The 6,011-nt window shown below is 34.3% G+C and overlaps 1 protein-coding gene across 1 annotated transcript in view; it reads right to left on the reverse strand.

The window, feature by feature from the left end:
* Positions 1-5,939, reverse strand: part of LOC134792820 (ATP-binding cassette sub-family C member Sur) — a 62,155-nt gene extending 56,216 nt beyond the window's left edge. The window contains exon 1 of the mRNA XM_063764202.1: positions 5,507-5,939. The gene's annotated coding sequence lies outside the window, so the exon portion shown is untranslated. The remainder of the gene's footprint in view (positions 1-5,506) is intronic.
* Positions 5,940-6,011: the final 72 nt, after the last annotated feature.

Raw genomic sequence — 6,011 nt, forward strand, 5'->3', positions numbered from 1 at the left:
CGCTTCGCTCTTCGATCACTTCGTTCTTCAGTCACTTCGTTCTTCGGTCTTTACGCTCATCGGTATGTTTGGTCTGCAGACGCTTTGCTCGTTGTAAACTGAGTCAAAGATATATAACGTTGCTCCACTGCAACAGTGTTGATGCCAATGTAATGTACTTGTCATAGTCTGTATCCAGATCTTTATGTTGACTCCACTTTAATAGTGATGTGACTGTGGCTTTACGTATGTGAAATACAGAGGAGATTTTAGTTATGTTGAAGTAATTTAATTGGTATTAATGCAGGCTAAAATCCTGGTAACAAAATGTACACAAACAGTGCTGTATGACGAGTGAACAATATATGGAAAGTGATATATGTAACCCTTTAAACGATTTTGCATTCAATATTTGACCTGCAGTCAAATATATACCATCTCAACAAGCCCAATTTACCTACTCGTAACAAATCCAGTACGATTTGCTTACTGGTTATCTCGGCTCTAAACTTCAGGGGACCGTCGTCGCCGCAACTAACAAGGGCTGCGCCGTGGTTGACGCATACATCCCACGACGCGAAATCAACGCTGGAAACCTCAGCTGAAAACCAATTTGCACAATTGTACAACCTTGCAACCAGAGTTAAATGCTGTAACCTGTTACATGAATCGCTTTCGCTAAATAGCTAGATTGACAATCGCAATAAAGGATTGATATCCTTAAACAATAATAAAATTTAATATTGTCATTAATTTAAATGCTCTAGGTTGTCATATTGTCTTGCTGTACAGTTATAATAGGGTATTTTCCTACTTTTTTTGAACTGTCAAAACGGTTTGCTAATAATATGGAATTTACATAAATCGTGACGTCACGGTCAACTCACCTAATTTTTATATTTCTATCTGATTTATTAAATAGAACTTGTGTTTAAAAATAACTGCTATCTGTGTTTTTCTAATTATTGTTGGTTGTGTAGGTATCACAAGAATACTGTGCACGCTGCACAGTCTTATTGTAACGTTAAAAAAATGTTACTATAAGTTACTCCTTGAAAGTTAAATTTCAAGTAAATGCCTTATATTTCGTTCACAAATATAATATCATAATTTAACACCTACCTACACTACAATCTACCAAAGTTTACTTACCACTTGTATCACGTGTAGTCGTCATCGGTCAGATACGTAAGATACGTAAAGAAAGACGACTTATTTATTAATAAAGGTAGTCTATCTATATATATTATTTAGCTATTTACATATTGTTTGAGAATGTGACTGTCTCATTTCAATCAAAGACAGAGAGAATCGTACTATCTTTGTCTTACACTAGTACTAGTACCCAAAAGAAAAGGATGAGTATAGTTTTCCTGGTTGTTACTGACTGACAAATTGGTTTGACCAACTATATAAATCTATATTTTAAAGCTGAATTATAATTGAAAATTTGAAAAATGATAAGTTTCAAAACAATACCTACAGGATTTTCTACTAGTCGTTGTCCGGACTTAGTCTAAAAGTATAGAAACTTGATTTCAATGACAACCTGGCAATGAAGAAAAATCTCCTTTACCCACATTTATAAGCTGTGTATAAAAGAGGGTATTTATTGTTGTATTGAATATTCATTGCAAAATGTCATAAAGTTATATGTTAGTGTCAATACTTAAAAAGACACGCATTCATAGTTAAATCATAACGCATAAAATAATTACATCCAGTGAGTGGTTGGAAAAATCTAAATGATACAAAACGGCTTATTTATAAGTATAGTGTCTGACAGAAAACACACATCCTCAACCGTTGAAGTTATTATAATCTTGAAAATTAAAACATTGTATACTCGTATTTTAATGAAATTGAAATATCAATAATATAATGGGTCCAATATTGATTGAGAGCTAACTAAAGATTGAACACACCTTTCAATGGCGTAATGGTTTAACTACATAAGCAATGGCAAAATTACATTTAAACAACTTACCAATAGGTATTACAATGTAACCAAAGAAAGTTTTATACCTACTTTTTTGTTTTTTACTTTCACCACAAAGGAATATTGATTCAAGTAATTTAAGAATAATAATTTAAGTTAGTTAATGACGCCCATCATTATAATATAATATTATTATGATATATATATCTACATAAAATTACATTTGTAGGTAGATACATAATTACAAATTTTTGGTATAAATTAATATGTACCTCTTATGAGACACCGTTGTTCTCTTCAGCTGAAATCAGTAATATCAGTAACGGTATACGTAACTTACTGATTTGATATCGATATTTCATTTTATTTTCGCATCTGTATTTAGATACAAGGCTCTGAACATCTGCTCAGTAAATTATATTGTTGTCTTGGATTTGGATAGGAAGTATAATTAATAATCAAACGAACTTACCTGTGAAGTTTGATTACAATTATACGAGTATCCAAATCCAAGACAACAAAGTCCCGCCCCCCATCCCCGAAAATAAAAATAAAATAGTCTCCGTGCATAACACAAAAAGATTCACTCTGAAATAATGACGGGTATCTGAGGAGCGGTGTCGGAGTGGGATGGCGGGGGATGATAGCGTAGCGAGTGAGAGGGACAGTGCGAACTTGTTTTTTTTTTTTTTTAAATATTATATCTCTAAAATGTGTGACAAGGACGGCATGATTCCATGTACTGCTGCTCAGTAAATTATATTGTTGTCTTGGATTTGGATACTCGTATAATTGTAATCAAACTTCACAGGTAAGTTCGTTTGATTATTAAATCTAAGGTATTAAAGTTATAGGAAAACCAGAAGGCACGGTCACTGAAACTACTCAGTTTTACAAAATATTTATGAGTATATGTTACATATAATTGTATAGATTAGAGCCCCAGCTCTCAATTAAATAAACTTTCTATTAACCAGTTTCAAGTTTCAACAGCGTCTTATTCTGGTTACCCCAGTGTTATCCGGGGAGTGCACTGGGGTTCAGCCATCTCTGAACGAGCAGGGAAGAGGACCAGGAGACAGGAGGAACTTCTGATTGGTGAGGCCAACAGTATGGTGCAATCCCTTGCGCCCAACACCGTCAAGCAGCATGATGCCTAAACACTTGAAATACTGGTGTATGTTTTGTGAAAATAATTACATTAATTATTTTATGGTATCTGTTCCAGAAGTGCTTGCCGTTTTTATAGCATTACTTATGCTAGGTATAGAAGTGTAATTTTCTGTAAATCTGTTCTTGGGTTTTTATTGGGGAATAGGCTCTCCTCAAATGATACAATTGAACATTTTAGGAAGAACGTTTTTTAGATTACACCCACCTCAACATTAAAGTGTGAGCTGATACCTTAATCAGTCTTAAATTACTTATCAACAATGTCACCAACTAATGAAAATCTTTCATTAGGTACAGACAGAAAAAGTAAAAAATTACTTTATTTCTTTTATTAGCCATTGTGATTGTACACAACGTGCAACTGCAAACCCTGTAATTGATAAAATATGAAACTTTATTCTGATTTTTGATAAAGACCTTTATGGCTTTATAAATTACAGTAACCTTTGCTACCTTCAAAATTAATTTTTCAGGATAAAACTAAATTGAAATTGAGTAAGGTTGCTTAGGCCAAACATTGGTTAGCTATATATAAATGAATGATAATATTCGTGATGGTAGATTGTTAAATTGTTAGTGATTACATTTTATTGCCTTCAAAAACCTCATGCAAAATTGCATGTTAACTCCTAAATTATATACATCTCAAGCAGTAAATTCCATGTCTATTTCATAGAAAAAATCTCTTCCCAAACGATTTGTAAATGGACTAAGTCCTACTCTTAAAAAGTAGTGGTGTTGATATTTTTTAATCTCACCACTCATTTAACCCATTGTGCGCAGCCTGACAAGGCTGCTCAGGCTGACAAAGCAAAATCCTTTAGCAGTTAATATTGATGGAAGAAAAACATTACACTTCTAATAATTTTGCTTAATTTCATAATCATAGTTCCATCTAATTCTAATACTTATATAAAGATATATCCTTACTATCTAGTTAATGAGAAAATAAGTGTTACTAAAGGTTGTAAGCAGCAACACACTGTCAAGAGTTGCTTATAGTTGTTGAATTCGTTAAAAATTGCATCTCATGCTAACATTTGATTTCTTTGATAGTCCTATAATAATTGAGTTTTAAGTGGTACTTGGTGGTACTAATGAAATACCTATTAATAAGAAACAAATTCATTTTGTTTCAATTATCATATGACAGGCAGTTTGATGAAATGATGATCTCTATATCTATAATGATCACTAGATCTCTAAATAATGTTGTTAACTAAATATACATATTGAAAATAGTTGATGATAACTAAATACCTATTATAAAAATGAAATCATAAATCATTGTTAATCATTGATTTCATTATTGTAATACAAAGCCAAAACAAACTTTGAATACTTATCTCTAAACATCTACAAGTATATCATTGAAGAAGTTTGTGCAGCGTAATAATAATTGGAAATTAAACGAACTTACCTGTAAGTGAAGTTCTATTTCAATTATATTAGCTGCACAAACTTCGAAATGATAATCCCTCCCGCCCAGTACCCGCGTTGTCCTGAGACAACCAGGGATTTTAATAGTGAAAAATCTCTGTCAAAGTTTAAGATAATATTGGCTTTGCTGAATTGCGGGCCAAGCTGTTATATCAGTTGGCACATTCACTGCCAGCGCGAGCTACGAGCGAAGCTGATAATATGCGTTTTTCCGCTTTGTAGCGACAAGCGCCTATAAGACGAGAACCTGCCTAGGTAGCGGGTCACTGGCAGTGAAAGTATTATGTCTTGGCTTGTTACTCTAAACTAAATGAGGGCGACAGAAGCGGCGCGCGCGCGGGGGCGCGACTATGCGTTCAGAAATCTGATACAAAATTTTGAATTCTCGTTGAGAAATTTTAACTTTTTACTCTGAATACTTAACATGGCCAGAGGCTGTATGATTATACGCCTACTACAAGTATATCATTTCGAAGTTTGTGCAGCTAATATAATTGAAATAGAACTTCACTTACAGGTAAGTTCGTTTAATTTCCAATAAGAACGGACACATGAAATTTCTTTAAAAAGCACGTTTCACCGGTTTTGTAGTTTTAACAAATACCTACCGAATAAATAGGTGCCTAATTTCAAATTAGTAATTTGCTGCTTGATTATAATTTTTTGCCAATTAATGTGATGTGACATAGTTATTATAATTAATTACTGCTCATACATAATGTAGGTAATTATTTTGTTCTGCTGTTACGGTTACTTGCTATGGTAAAAATGTATTCTGTTTTCAGCATTTAGAGGAGTTTGAGGTAATTTTATATCTCATGTAATATCATGTCATGTGTGATAATACTCATAAAATAAAACTTGTAGTACCTATGTAGGTATTGATAACCATACGTTTGTCAGTTGGGTTTAGCATTTTTAATGGGCCGAGATGTTGTTATCATTAACCAAAACAAACTCACCTAAAAACTAAACAACTTTTAACAACACTGCCGAATCGATCCAACTCACTGCACTCTCATTATTGTTAAACGTTCCATTGCATACGGATGCCGATGTTCATTCATTTGGCATTGTGCGGTTTGTTTTTATTTCGTCGGTAGATTAAACGCGGCGGAGGAACATCGGTACTCACGGCGCCGGTTGCTGCGTGACTGAGTAGTGAGTTGAGTAGCCGCCAGTTTGCATGCGTGTGAGGGACCGACGCGTCACGGCGACTCCGCGTCGCCGCCGCCGCAGCCGCTAGCGTGGAAGCAGTGACCGACCTACCAGCGCAGCCAACGATTTAGTTCACTATAACAGGTTGTTTTTCTAGTGCACTTTCATGCATAATGCAGCCGGCGCAGGTAGATGCGAGGAGTTGCGTGCTCTTCTCATGTATAATAATTTTTGCAACCGCACTTCTCTCGCATACTTTGTTAATAACTCTGCATGTAGCTACCTATAGATTTGTTGAAGATCACAATTTGTTTTCCTTTAT

The sequence above is a fragment of the Cydia splendana genome, chromosome 8 (assembly GCF_910591565.1).
Source record: "Cydia splendana chromosome 8, ilCydSple1.2, whole genome shotgun sequence".
NCBI classification, from domain to species: domain Eukaryota; kingdom Metazoa; phylum Arthropoda; class Insecta; order Lepidoptera; family Tortricidae; genus Cydia; species Cydia splendana.